Here is a 16415-nt window from a genome sequence, read left to right as displayed (position 1 = left end):
GAAGGCCCTCCTCCTGGAAGCCACCTGCCTCACTTCCTTTGGCAGGGGCTCGCGGAGAAAGACTCCTGAGGATGACCTTAGGGTCTAGGCAGGTACACAGACCTATGCATGGTCTTTCCAACTGCTTACCTGTAGGAAGCTGTGGAGAAACACTGCCCTGATATCTGTTTGTTTATGTTTTGCTGTGTTGTACATTTATGAATGGCCCTTGGTTGAGAATGAATTTATTGTGATTATAGGGTTTAAAACTGACCTAAAACCTGACCTTTTAAATTGAACTGAGCACTTCACCTACGCCTTCATTTAAAAATGTGCTTAAAGCCAAAACTGAGTCTACTCTAGAGAGATGAAGGTCCAGAAAAAAGAAAAAAGCGGGGAGATATTGGTTGTGGAGAAACATTTCACCCCAGGAACTTTTTGCTTTTTTCTAGTGGGAAATTTTGAAATTTTGGAGTACATTGAAAAAAACTCCTATGACATACTTTCTGGTTGGTTATATGAATAGCCAATAGTTTCATATAACCAACTTTCTGGTTGGTTATATGAAATAGTTAGACACAGATTTATTTGTCCAGTTCTTTATTTTCAGCATTTATATACTGCTCCACATCTAAACAGATTTTGAAGAAGTGAACAATAAGAGATACAACGATAAAAGAAATAAAGCACCATATTAAAATAGTTATTTTTAAACACACACACACACACACACACACACACACACAACAGTACAAACTGTAGCTGGTCAGTCAAGGAGGGAGGGCTTCCTGGAATAAAGACATTTTCAAAAAGCACAAAAAAACCACACAGTGTTGGTGCCTTCCTAACCTCCAGACACAGGACGTTTCATAAAAAGGGAGCCACCACACTGAAGGCTCTTCTCGTGATGGACTCCAATCAGGCCATAGGTCCATGTGGATCCAATAGGAGCATGCAGTTAATTTATAAATCTTATCCATTTGTTCTGGGCATCAAGAAACAATAGTACAACTGTTGTTGGATAGTGGATCCTGAACCAACCCATGAGCCAGACAACACAAAATTGGTTCCAAAGAATATATGAGAACAATATAGTTTTTTATCATAATGAAGCAAATCACAAACGTCTCTTAATACACGAAGATTATAATCATTAAAAGCATAATAGAAATAGTGACAAGCATATTCTTAATAAAAGCAAAATTCAAGTTCCTCTCACCTTAACAAATTACTATCATAGGCCTTAGCTAGACTTACTCTAAAGTCCAGGGCAGAGGAAGGGAGACCTTGCATTGTGAATAACGCGAGATCTCGCCCCCGTTTACACATAAGGCGTGACGACCTCAAGAAGAGAAGTGTCGTGCCTGCCATTTTTTAAAATTTTAAAGGGCCGGCAGTGCACAAGCACTCGAGCGACTCAAGGTAAGTGGTTTTTTTTAAAAAAAAATGATTTCCCCACTCCCCCACCCTAGCCCCGATGAGCGCAGCACTCCTGAGGAGTGCTGCGCCCCGTGCGCAGTTCCCCGCTCCGCACGAGTAATCATGCCGCAGAAATGGGCCACACGTTCCACGGTCTCAGCCCGAGACCACGAAAAAAGCAGGGCCAAAGGGTAGGGCTGTATCCCAGGACAAGGGAGGGATGATCCCCCCCCCAATCCCGGGATCCCCTGTGCGTCACCTGGACGCACAGGGACGATCCCGGGTATCACCCCGGGATATAGTCTGGTTTAGCTAAGGCTATATTTTCCAAACAAGAGACATGGTTGGCAAAAGTAGCCTAAGCATGTATTCTTATTCTCCCAAGATCTCCCTGTTCAACCAGGTAAAAATCTTAGTATTTATAACATTTTACCCATTTATTTATTTATTTATTTATTGGCCTGGTTTTTAAATTTTATTAAACATACATCAATACAGTAATAAAACAAAACAAAAAACAAAAAAATTACAAATTAAAATCATAATACATAGAATTGAATAACCTTATAACATTTCTAATTTAATATTTTAACATCATCCCATAACATAAAATGCACACACCCCCAACCTCGGGATCTATTCTTGTTTCCAAAATCTCATTGTTTCTTCTGGAGGTGGTTTTCCACTCCCCTTAGATAATGCATATTCCAGGAACTGATTCCAAATTCCCTCAAAATCATTTATTTTTGTTATCCCGCTTCTTACTTTTATATTACATGTCAATTTATCATTTATAGCAATATCCCAAATCTCTTTATACCAATCTTCGACATGATAATCTCCTTGTACCTTCCAGTTCCTAGATATGATCAACCTTGCTGCCGTCAGCAAATTTGTTGTCAGTTCTTTTGTTTCTTTATTACACTTTAATTCTCCATATAATGATAGCAATGCCACCATAGGTGTCTCTTCAATCTCCATTCCAACAATGTCTTTTATCTCTTTAAACACCATTTTCCACAATTTTTGAACAAATTCATTTACCCATTTATAACACTAGTCATTATCTCAGATATACATCTATACAACTTGACTAACCCAGGAGTTTTGGACTCAGTCATAGCTCCTACCCATGACCTTACGAAAGCCTTTCCCTAATGCAGCTAGGCTAACAGCTAAATTCAGAAGTGCCATTTTTTATTTATTTATTTATTTACATTATTTCTATACTGCTTCACAGCCAAGACTTTGGAGTAGTGAACAGCAAACAGGATTAAAAATGATGATGATGATGATGATGATGATGATGATGATGATGATGATAAAAACACCATGTTAAAATTACTATTTTTAAAAGAAACAGTGTTCTCATAAAACTGTGGCCAGTCATGCAAGGAACGGTTTCTGAAATAACAATGTTTTGGGGATGCAGCAGAAGCAACACAATGTTGGCGATTGCCTAACTTCAAAAGGGAGGGAATTCCATAGGAAGGGGGCCACCACACTGAATGCTCTTCTCCTGGTGGCCTCCAAACAGTCCCTTGAAAAGTTCCATCCCCTCATGAGGTAATGAGCTTTTCACTTACAAGAACTCACCAACCCACCTGCCTTGTCTCAGTTCTAAGAACACATTTTTGCATTTAAAACTGGCTCAAAGCATGTCGAAGTACTTACTTTGCATTTAGAATGAGCACACACAGATTAAAATGAGGCACAATCCTATGAAATACAATATATTCTTGTCAACCTTACATATTACAATGCATATTTTGTCACGCTTTCTGTGCTCCTGTTTCAACTTCTGTTGATTGTTAATAAATTAAAGAAATGGGTAGTACTTACATTTTTTTCCCCCACAGGTGCTTAACTTGCCTGTCTGCCCAACTGTTTATCATGATGCTTTGTCACTGGAACTGCGTTTCTTTGTGTTTATAGGGCTGGACTCCCTCACAAGCCTGCCTTAGGTCCAAACCACACATTACTTTGAAGATGTAACTAGCAGCTACGTCTTTCTTACTTACTTATTCTAACTTTATTTCTAACTGCTAGCTACATCTTCAAAGTAATGTGTGTCCTGGGTCTCATTTTTATATTCCGGTCTTGCTTCCTCTCAGCTTATGCTTCTCCTCACACAGGTGCTTAACTCACCTGTCTTTGTTCAGGAGCTTGATGTTCTTGACTGATTTTCAGCTCTGAGGTTCTTCTCTGCTGCTAATTGGCTTTCTCCAGGACAGTTGATTTTCTAGGACAATTGATTTTCCAAATAGCAGTTCACCCATGGAGGACGGAAAGTGATGAGGCTGTACAGTTTGTCACAGGGTGAATATTACTGAGAAACTGAATGGAATTAATATAGAACAGAGTGATGGGGAAACATCATTTAGATATTACTTTATTTTGAGATGTTATTAATACAATCAATTTGGTCTATATATCTCACAGGGAAGTTTAGAAACAGACAGAATTTCTCATGCCACTAGCAATACCAGCAGTCGCTTATTGATACAGTGAAACCTTGTTAATGTAGTAATGACTGGAACCCCCACTGGGAGCTACTGAATTTTGTGAATTAGCGTGTAAGTGGATAAACAATACTAAAAGCAAAGATAATACATCACAAATTCTGCTCTTTTTAGGGCTCTAATCTTCCTTTAGGCGATCTTAGGCAAGGGCAAAGGCATAAGCAGCACCACCCTTGGTGCAACTCCATGTGGCATTATGGCCTAGAGCCACAGCTCCTGTTCTTCGAGATCTGGGAGGAGCAAAAATTAATTAGTGATCTGTATTGTATTGGCAATTTTAGTGAACTAAACCAGCCTTTCAGTGGGTGCTAGGAATTTAACTAAAGAGCTCAGCAGTGAAATATTGCAGTTACTCATGAACCACTTATGGTTAACATCTGCTGACCTACCAATTACACCCTTGTCTAAGTTCAAGTTGGTGTAGGAAAAAATGGCAGCCTGCTTTAGGGGATAGAGGCATTGTGGGTAAATTATAGCACTGGTCCAACATCTATCCAGCATGCTTCATTCATGTGGGTATACACTGTGATTTATTTATTTATTGTCATATAAAGTTTAAATGACTTGGGCTCTCTTCCTATGAAATCTAACCTACACATTGCTTTGGAGACTCAGCAAGCACCCATGCCTTTCCTTCTTACTTACTCTAAAACAAGCACAGAGCCCCTGATCTGGATCAGGACCCTACGGGAAGGGAAGGGGAACATTAATCTTTTGCCCCCCTTTTGTGATCCTGATCCTGATCAGAGCACCCACATCAAGGGATGCTGAAGAAATTTGAGATGGACTAAAATGAGTTCAGCTTTCTAATAACCCAACTTGCAAAATCTGCTCCAGACTTGTCTCCCCAGGCCACAAGGAGTCCACGGACTTCCAGATTTATCTATTTTCTACTTTCCTAAAAATATACGCAGGGAAAAGTCGTGGAATGGGAGACAATACGCTAAATGTTATGTACTAACATAAATTATATAAATTGTTGCGAACTTTCTTACGCAATTATTTGTGTATTTTTCTGCATAACGGGGTCAGGGGGATCGAATCCATCTGTGAATGGTCACCAGAACAAACAACACTGCACATTCCCACGAAACACATGCGGGATGGATTTCACAAAATCTGGGCAGGGGGCAAAGGGTTAAAGCTACCTGGCCCCCCTCCCTAGGATCACAATCTGGATTGTGTCCCTGTATTTACTTAAGAGTAAGTAAGAGTTAATGTGTAGATTGGCCCCAAAAGACCATAATTTTCCTGCACTTCTGCATCTGATGTGTGCTCAAAGTGCTCCATAGCACTTCACAGGACAATATAGGGTGAAACCACAGGGTGAAAGAGCTAACGCCATCATAGCTTGCTTGCTTGCTTGCTTGGACAGGCTACTGTAGGTCTTTAAAACCTGCTATTGTGACCATTTAAATCAGCTCAGAACTCTCTTAATATTATCCATGTACAACATTCAAAGAACAAACACACATATAGAGAGGTTATTTTGTGTTTTCCCCCTGCCCTATACACAACTCCTTGTCTGATAATTTTTCATATTTTGATTATTTATTTATTACATTTTTATACCGCCCAATACTCAAAGCTCTCTGGGCGGTTCACAAAAATTAAAACCATGAAGAATATAATAAAACAAACAACAATCTAAAAACACAGATACAAAATATAATATAAAAAGCACAACCAGGATAAAACCACACAGCAGAAATTGATATAGGTTAAAATACAGAATTAAAATACCTCACATAGCCCAGGTGAAAGGAGGATTTGGCTACAGTCAAGAGGGAAAAATAGCAAATTACCATACCTTATTAATTTATAATTCTATTTATAATTCTAATTTTGATTCTACACTATTCAAATTGGGCAAGGAAGTTTCTATATGAACCCAATGAAATTGGCCACTATGTACTCTATTCAGCAAAATTTGGATCATGTTTCCACTAATTTCAAAATTTTACATAAGTAATGTGGACATCTATATATTTTACTGTGTTTGAAAATGGCATTTTAGTTTTTTATCTGGTTGTAATCTGCTCAGAGAGCATTAGTTATTAGCTAGATTAGAAATGGATTAAATAAATAAAAATAGATAATAAATTAATAAATTGACCTCCATACACAAATATAAAGAAGTGTTATCAAGCCATGTTGGCTGGGTCATGCACATATTGTCAGATACATTTGGCAGGGCTTAAACTTTTTTATTCACTTATTCACTAGCAAACGGACCCATTTTGCACATGTAGGAACCGCCCTTGGCTTGATACAGTGAACCCTTTGAGCAAACCTATACAGCTGTCAGAGTTGGGCACATTATCTCTGAGTGATGCCATGCTTGCTAGCACACCTAGGCATGGCCCCTGCCATGGTGCACCCCTAAAGTCCTCTAACAGAGGGGTCTCGCCTCTCCCCTGAGGGGGGCTGCCCCACACCAGGGCAAACTAGGCAGATGTATAACTCTGTCCCTCGGACTGATAATCACTCTTGGCTTCAAACTATATGGGCTACAAAGCTATGTCCTGGCTAGGGAAGCCTGTCCCAATGGCAGTAGTGCCATCCAGTCCACATTTAAATAGGTTGCTAATCAGGACATGGATGCATTAAATTCTTTTAAAGTAATTAATACATTAAAAAAATCACACTGAGGTGCAACCCCTTGGTGTGCATGTCAGGTTTGGGGGGTTTCGGTCCCACAGATCTTGGAACTATGGTGCAAGATGTATGGATAGACAGAAACACATCCTCTTAGTTATTATAGATTACCCAGTGTTTGTATTTTTTATTGTTTTTACTATTTTTAACTTTTTATGTATTTTATTGTTGTAAGCCACCTTGCAAGGGCCTCTGCCCTGAAAGGTAGCCAAGAAACATTTTAAATAAATACATTTTATTTAGTTAGTTATTAAAACATTCTTATCCTGCCCTATATCACTAGGATCTCAGGGCAGCGTACAGATAAAATAAAATAATTTACGTTGTCCACGCTTCGGACTTGTAACAGATATGCTATTCATTAAAGAGGTTTTGTTCTCATGTCTTTCTGGAATACTTCATGCCACTAAAGAGACCAATGACTTTATTGACACATGACTTAAAAAGTGAGTTGTCGTCTTCTCCTTTCTTTTAAACTATGGGTTTCTGAACAGTTCACAGAAGGGAGAAAAAGCAAATCCCATCTGCTGCTTCTTTATCAATCCCTGGTGTGGTGTGGCAGAGCAGGGTCTGAAAGGCACTCTGATCTAAAGATAATCAGCATCATGTACCTGGAGAATGAGCCAGTTGTCTGCAGATATCGGATCCGTCAGCATAAGCTTAATGCGCTCCTTGTTGAAAACATGTAATAATTCTGAAGTGTCTGCGTTCTGTGTGTGTGTGTGTGTGTGTGTGTGTGTGTGTACGCATGTGTGCACACTTGCATGTTTTTCAAAGAATGTCAAAAAAGGGGGAAAAGCAGAGCATAATTTTATGTGCCTGGGAGTAAGTATCTGAGCTCCAGGCAATACAAACGTTGCTATTACTGGGGAGTAAAAGCTCTGCATAATTAACAAACATCATCAGCCATACAGTTCCTGTAGAATGTGGTAACTTCCTTGCCTGAAGGCTGCTCTCGTCTTACTAAGTCTGTTTACCCTGTCCAAGATTAGATTAGTTTAATTATTATGAAAAAGACTGCTAAGATCTTACAGCCTAATTATGCTAATGTTTTTAAATGTTCAACAAAAGTAATTTATTTATTTGGGAGATAAATGAATCTGTTTGTCATAAAACAGATTGCAGTCCTGGCGATGTACAGGCTGGGTTATGTGCCCTGAGGCAGATATTTCACCACAAATATCAGTGGGCTCTCTAAATTACGATATTTTATAAATACATAAATGATCTCTCTCTCGATCTCTCTCTCTCTGTTTTAAAGTGGGTTTTATTGAGGGATAGTGGGTGGGTGTAAATGATCATAATCCCAGTAAGAACTATTACAGGTTTAATATGCAACCAACCTTGTTATGAAAACAGAACTTCTCTGCCAGAATTGTCTATAAAATGCTAACAGCTAAAACATTCCTAGTAGACCTATTAAGGTGCACCTGTTTTATAAGGCATTGGATCAAATTCCTTTCCAAGTGTTTTCTCACACATACTGCTGTGAGAACAATTGCTCCAGAAATGGTCCCTACTTCAAAATAAAGCAGGGATGCCCATTTTGAAGTTTCTACCATCAAGTAAGTGCACAGAAGGTTACAAACTGATCTCTCTCTATTTGAATATAGGTAAGTGGCTACATTTGCGTGCACTAGAGATGGCACTTCAAATTTTAATATGAATTAATCTAATCTCACTTTTTTGAACCAGTATGCAAACTGAAACTCAGTGATCCTTCAAAATGTGCACTTCTCTGTATCTTTTAGTGCAATTCTCTAAACACCAAATGGATACAAAAAAATGTATATTTTACAGAAAAGAACATTCAAAATGTGTCATATTAGGAAAGTTTCTTGGACAAAATCTGTATGTTAAGGGAAATTTAATATAAAATGCAAGTATTCGCAGAATTTAAGATTGGGAAAATGAGCAACTTAGTTCAGTTAGATTTGTCCATCCCTAATTTAAACATACTAGGTTCTTACAAATGTTCTGATGCAAACGCAGCTGCCAGTAAGAAAATATCAAACTATTTGGAGGAGTATGGTAACAAGGAAGGTGCCTCAGGGAACATTGGGGCCCAGGGGCACCATGTTGACAATCCCAGTCTAAACTGACAGGCAACTGGGGATGGGCAAGAGTTTGGTTTCAGTTCATTTTTATTAGAATTTACCAAATTTAACAAATGTCTTATATTCAGGAAAGTACTTGAGAAAATCAAATGTGGGGAAAAGTGAAATGGATAGATCTGTCCATCCAGTCAAAGATCTTTGAGTGGTTTTCTTTTTCTTTTTTTAAAAAATATTTTGTATTTATTATACTTCTATATCACCAACTAGGCAAAGATCTCAGGGCAGTTTACCAAAGGTTATTTCTTGAAGTCTGGGTTTGAATCCTTGAGCGTTCAACCATGTTCATCATGTTGAGTTAGGGCAGCCATCTCTCTTTTTTGAATCTCTAACAACTATGCATCAGGCAGGTACATCACATTCCTCTTAACACTGGGAATAGTTGTACTGATGGAGTTTGGCCAGTGCAGGGGGGATTCTACACGTCATACTGAGGGCGCTTCCATGCGCCCCCAGTGCGACCCCAAAGCGATCGTGTACTTGCCTGGCGAAAAGACGAGGAAGAGGCGTCCTTGCCGCCACCGCCACCCACCTCCCTCCGACCCAGCCGGCGAGGAGGGAGGTGGGTGGCGGCGGCAAAAACGCCTCTTCCTCGTCTCTTCAAATAGGCAAGTTACACGATCGCTTTGGGGGCGCACTGGGGGCGCATGGAAGCGCCCTCAGTATGGCGTGTAGAATCCCCCCAGATGGGTGAGAATTTCATTTCAATTTGGTTTTGATAAGAATTTACCCAAATTTGCAAATTTCATCTTATTTGGGAGAGGAAGAACTTGAGATTAAAAAGAAATGAATGTGGGAGAAGAAATCAAACCTGGCAGAGCCATCTTTCCATCCTGGCTGCGGCTCCCGAAGGATTCAGGCAGCAGACTTTCCCAGTTCTATGTGGAGATGACAGGGATTGAACCTGAGAACTCAGGGATGCAAAACAGGTGCTCTACCACTGAGCTATGGCCCTTCCCCATCACTTTCATTTTGTTTTTTATGTCAAATACCCATACCTACAGGTCTATTATTTTAAAAAATAATAATATGAAACTCAGAGATGTTGCTGAGGGAATTTCTGAACTGAAAAAATAAATAAATCATAGCATCATAGAGTTGGAGTGGGTCATTTAGTCCACTGAGTCCAACACCCTGCTCAGTGCAGGGATCTAGTTTAAAGCATTCCTGACTAGAGATGTGAAGGCCCAGAAAAAAACTGGAAAAATTTGGGAACACCCCCCCCCAGCTTTTTTCCCCCGAAGCCTCCCCACCCCCCTGGAAAATTGGAAAAAATGAAGAAAATGAACTATGGAATAATTTATTTTAGCATGATGAATAAAATGTTTAAGAGAAGGTGCTCATATATTTACTTCTCCAAATGAATTCTTTATACAGTATCAGATTATTACAATTTCTGTGCACTAAGGACAAGCAAGTCCTAGGTTGCAAACTGAGACTACAACTCTCAAATGCAAGAGCAAGATGCATTTCTGCCTCTAGGGGGCACTGCCATTGAAGAGGAGATTAAAACTGATCGTAATAGCTATAGCTCAGAAAATTTTATGCATATTCATTGAATCTTGGTCCCCTCCTTTTTTTCCCCTCAGTTCTTTTTATGGGAATGGGCGCTTTATGTCTGCTTGACACTGTGGAGGACTAGCAGAGACACGAAAGTTTTTCTTTGTTACTAATGTTGATGGTTTCTTCTGTTTGTTTTAATTGTTTTTTTGCCTGCTCCTCAAAAACTGGCAAAACCAAAGAGGCTCCTTATAGTTCAGGTGATCCTTACAGTTCAGGAGCTTGTAGCTCCATTTGTTACCCTCCCAAAAAAGGAAATATTTAAAAAAGTAATTTCAATTTGTAATAGTTGCTTGAATACGCTGTACTTTTAATATACCAAATGTGATATTTTTTATGCCACACCAAATTGTACACAATTACATTTTATGTTCCTAAAGTAACAAATTGACTTTCAACCTATAAAAAGTGCTAATATTGCTTCTTTTCCATTTTTCCAAAAATTTTCATCCCCCCCCCAAAAAAAAACGGGGAAAAAATGTGTGTGTTTTTAATGGTTTCATGACAGATATCTACCTAGACTCTGCTTGAATGCCTCCAGCAATGGAGAGCTTGCCCACTGCCTAGGGAGTCAGTTTTATTTTTATTTTATTACATTTTTATACCACCCTATAGCCGAAGCTCTCTGGGCGGTTCACAAAAATTAAAACCATAATAAAACAACCATCTAAAAAACAAATACAAAATATAGTATAAAAAGCACAACCAGGATAAAATCACGCAGCAGAAATTGATATAAGATTAAAATACAGAATTACAACAGTAAAATTTAAATTTAAGTTAAAATTAAAATTAAATCTGGGGAACGAGCTCCCCAGAGAGGTCCGCTTGGCACCTACACTGTACTGCTTTCGTCGCCAGCTGAAGACCTTTTTATTCACTCAGTATTTTAACACTTAATTTTAACTTAAATTTAAATTTTACTGTTTTAACTCTGTATTTTAATCCTATATCAACTTTGCTGTGTGGTTTTATCCTGGTTGCGCTTTTTATACTGTATTTCGTAATTGTGTTTTAAACTGTTGGGTGTTTTACTGTGGTTTTAATTTTTGTGAACCGCCCAGAGAGCTTCGGCTATTGGGCGGTATAAAAATGTAATAAATAAATAAATAAATAAATAAATAAAATTAAGTGTTAAAATACTGAGAGAATAAAAAGGTCTTCAGATGGCGACCAAAGGAGTACAGTGTAGGCGCCAGGCGGACCTCTCTGGGGAGCTCATTCCACAACCGGGGTTCCACAGCGGAGAAAGCCCTCCTCCTAGTAGCCACCTGCCTCACTTCCTTTGGCAGGGGCTCACGGAGACTCCGTGCTCCTTAGGAGCTTGAACATAATTCTAAAACCAACCAGATGCATCACATTCTAGACCTAAATTGTCTCCAGTTCAAACCTTGGAACATCCAGTTCATGTAAGTAGGCCTGGGAAAGACTTGCTAAAACTCTGGAAAGCTGTCGCCAATGTTGCACTGGACAAGCAATCTGACTTGGGAGAAGACAACGTCTTGTGGCAATTCTCAGCATTGAATTATTTTAGACAGCTGCATCTATCAATGTGTTATCAGTTCTTGGACAAATTAGCATTACTGAAGATTAGAGGGAACTAAATTAGCCAATCTCCTCTGGAAAGTAAATCCCCCCACACACACATACACCACCCCAAATATGGTAATAGGGGCAAAAGAATATACACTGGGGGGGGATTCCACACGTCATACTGAGGCCGCTTCCATGCGGCCCCAGTGCGACCCCAAAGCGATCGTGTAACTTGCCTAGCGAAGAGACGAGGAAGAGGCGTCCTTGCCACCGCCGCTGCCACCCACCTACCTCCTTGCCGGCCTGGTCGGAGAGCTCAGCCGAAGAAGGCGGGGTGGAGAGCGGAAGAAGCTAACAGCTAAACGTGTGGAATCCCCCTGGTTTCAGTTAGAGCTGTCCCTCCTTTTTGGGTGTGAAAGAACAGATCAAATTCACCTCCAATGTTACTGTCACAATGATGCATTAATATCTTTTACAGTCAATGTTTATTTCCCCATCTCGGATCATGCACTTCATTAGAAATATATTGCATGAAGAACAAGGCAGCCTGTCTCCTTGATTTGTATATAAATTAACTGCTATTTAAATAGGCAGGGCAATAGCTCTACATGGAGATTACACCTAGAGTTCTCCTGTGTATTAAATGGAGGATGTGAGCGATGATATTAACTAGCTGCTATGACATCACCATTATCATGGATATTCGGGAGATTAGAAGCTGCTGGCTGTCATTTAAATGAACACATCTCAAGTGCACCTGCTTTATAATTATTCGTTTGGAGTGGAATCATTAGCATATTCCTTAAGTCATTTGCAGGCAATTTGGCTCCACGTTAATGATTTTTCACTCTTCATAACAATTAATTTTAGATATGTATAACATACACATACACACACGCATGCATGCATATGGGTGGAATAAGAAAAGGTTTGCAGAATGCAGTTTCCTTATTTATAGTAGATACATCAACTTAGCTTATCAATACTTTCCATAGCACTTCAAGAGGAGATTTATATATTAGGGAGGTATGAGAATTTTGTTTTTGCTTGGAAAACATGTGAGCCTGCCCTGTTCGCAGCTCTGAACTGAAGCCCGACTGCAAGCAAGCACCAACAGAAGATGTTTGCAAACTGCCAAACGTGTGCTTTTGTTTGATTTGTGCAACTTTCCCAGTTCACTTTTACACAAATTTCAGAATTTGTGGACTGAAATTTCCCCTGTGGACTGAATCAGCCTCACTTTAAGCTATGGAGGAAATTTGCCCTAATTTGTGCAAATCTGTGCAAATTTCATGTTTGAGCCCTGCTTGATTTGCACAATTCTCCCATTCATGCAGAGGAAGGAATTATCTGAAACCTGAGCAAGAATCAGGCAGGAGAAGATTGGAGAATCCTGGTGTTCCCAAACATTCTGCTCTCTGTCATACACACACACACACACACACACACACACACACACACACACTTTGAAATTGACAAAAAAATGCTTTAGTCACTGGTATTTGTACCAGGATATCCTTAAAGAGAAAATCTGGAATCCCTTAGAAGGTGCAAACCATTACTAGGAATGTCACAGGTCTACATCTCATGCTTACCCTCTCCTCCAGTCCACTTTGTATGTGCTGCTTTGGTTAATAGGCTGTTAGTAACTTAAATCCCATTCATTTCAATGGATCTACTCAAAATTGTTGTTTGTTTTATTATGTTCTTCATGGTTTTAATTTTTGTGAACCGCCCAGAGAGCTTCAGCTATTGGGCGGTATAAAAATGTAATAAATAAATAAGATTTAGGTTGGATTTCGCCCATTCTTTGCAACTTAAGTTTGATCTATACCCTAAACTAATTGTTCACCCTCAACTAGCCCATTATCGAATCCAAGGTTTTCAACTGCTTCCTTGATGCTAGGTAACAAAGAGCAATAGAGCTGGGTGTCATCAGCATATTGGTGTCACTTTACACCAAAACTCCAATGACCTCTCCAAGTGGTTTCATGTAAATGTTAAATAATATGGAGGATAAGATAGAACCATGTAGGACATCAGAGGCCAAACTGTTATCAAACACCATATTCTGGACCTGGCCCAGCTGACAGAAAGGACTGGAATCACTGCAAATCAGCACTTCCAAGGCCCAGGCCCACCAGAAGGAGACTGTGATCAGTGGTAGTGAAAGCTGCCAAAAGATCCAGGAGAAATGATAAGGTTGTACTCCCTCCCCAACCCCCATCATCCTCTTACCTCCTGCCTCTTAGTAGTGGCTAAAATTCAGATTTAGCTTCAACAGAAAATTAGGAATCCACCTTCATTTTTGGGTTGGTATAACAAACTATGGGAAATTCCTATTATTATTTATTTATTTATTACCTGCCTCTCCCTCTGGATCGAGGCAGGGAACAACGTATAATACAAATATATTATAAAATACATAAAACTGATTAAAACATATAAAACTGATACATTATTAAAATAACAGCCAGACATCTTAAAATTCGACTGAACAAGATATCTACCCAACTGAAATTGATATCTAACCCTGAAGATGGCTCCCCTACCTCCTTCAACTTTCTTAAAAAAATATATTGCTTGACTCAGCAAGTGTTAATGTTTAGAGAAGGCTAAGTCAAACAAGGATATTATAAAATGTTGCTAAATGTCTGCATTTCACTATTTCTGTGTGATGTATTTTCAAAAGTGTCACCCCCTCCCTTAAAAAAAATCATTAAATTATGCATTTAGGAAGTTTTCTTTCAACTGAAGGTATCATTTAAGTTCAGAGAGACAGAGAAGAGTAATAACTTGCCAATATTACGGCTGATTTCATTTCCAAATCAACATAATCACATCATTACAGATTTGTCAGTTTTATGGAACAATTATTCAGTTGGTTTATTTCAATTTCCAATTATTTCAGATTCCACAATTCACTAAGAACATATTCTCGTTAACTTTCTTTAATTGGATGTTTCTTTCATAATAATTTGTTTTAGTCATGAGGGAAAGGCACATGGCCAGAAATGGTTAAAGTACAGTTCACAAATTTCATTGTGATTGGCAACATCCATTAATAGTAGCATCCTAAGCTAAAATGCCTGACGTCTGGAATAATAATAATAATAATGATAATAATAATAATAATAATAATAATAATAATAATAATAATAATAATTTCTTACCCATCTCTCCACTTTGATCGAGGCGGGGAACAACAGTAACACATAATACTCAATTAAAACATAATATACATTGTTAAAAACAGCCCTAAAAAAGTGCTAGAAACATTTTAAAAACATCTTTTAAACATCTTAAAATTCCACTGGATAGACCTGCCAGAAGAGATCAGTCTTTATAGCTTTCTTAAATGCTAGTAGACTGTTAAGTTGACAAGTCTCCTCCAGCAGGCCATTCCACAGTCATGAACAGCAGAAGAGAAGGTCCTCTGGGTAACAGTTGTTAATCTAGTTTTTGCTAGCTGAAGTAGATTTTTCCCAGAGGACCTGAGTGTATGGGGCGGATTGCACAGGAGAAGGCGATCCCGCAGGTAGCCTGGACACAAACCATGTAGGGCTTTAAAGGTGATAATCAACACTTTATAAAAGCAAAATATTTTTTTTAAAAGCCCATGAAAATGCTATGTACTGTAGGCAAATTATGAACAATATAATGATTTTCCAGATTTCTAAAATCTTCATTCTGCTCAAATCCAACAACCTTTAATGGATGATGCTTCTCTAAAGCAGCTGAGGATCATCTACACTACTGCTTTAAAGCGCTTTATAACAGTTTTGAAAATGGTATATGGAGTGTGTCCTGGGCCCCAACAGTTGTCAAAACTGTTATAAAGCACTTTAAAGCAGTAGTGTAGATCCTGCCCAAGAGTACTCAGGAGTAAATCCCATTGAGTTCAATGGGGCTTACTCTCAGGTAGGGATAGTAGCCTAAAAGAAGGATAATCAGCTAGGTCTTCATAAAATTACTAACTGAAGTACATCATACATTCTTCTCTTTTTTTAAAAGAAAGAGAATGGCCTAGCTATTTAAACATTAACCACTAGATGGCAATAGGTAGAACCTGAATAATGCCAGCAACCTTTCATTAAGAGATCAGCTCTTTAAAATATTATAATTATTTATCACTGGTGTTCAACCAACCACATAATTCATCTCTCATCAGTGAAATGCTGCACAGCCAGGCCACCTTCTTGCCTGATCTGATCAGTGGACCGTTTACATTTCAAAATTGCACTGGCAACCTCACTGCAAGAATGCTATGGCTTTTGTCCCACAAGCAAGCCCCCAATCATGCATGTTCACCAGACAAGTTGCAACTCACTGTCTCGTCATGTGTCACTAACAACTGGTGTTTCTGGATGCGGAAATACACATCTCCACACATATCCTATGTGGCTGAGATAGCCATAGGGACGTGCATGCAGATGCAGTTGAACATCTGCTTACACACTGGATCCATGTTCAGCTGAGTGTTCTACTCTTCCTTACAATATAGTTTGAGGCCTGGGATGGATATCCATTACTTGACATTTGATCAGAAAGTCCTCCTTTTACATGGTCTGAGCTTATCATGTCATACAGAGAGAGAGAGAGAGAGAGAGAGAGAGAGAGAGAGAGATGG

Source organism: Elgaria multicarinata, chromosome 8 (genome assembly GCF_023053635.1).
Source record: "Elgaria multicarinata webbii isolate HBS135686 ecotype San Diego chromosome 8, rElgMul1.1.pri, whole genome shotgun sequence".
Classification (NCBI taxonomy): domain Eukaryota; kingdom Metazoa; phylum Chordata; class Lepidosauria; order Squamata; family Anguidae; genus Elgaria; species Elgaria multicarinata.
This window is presented reverse-complemented; position numbering follows the sequence as displayed.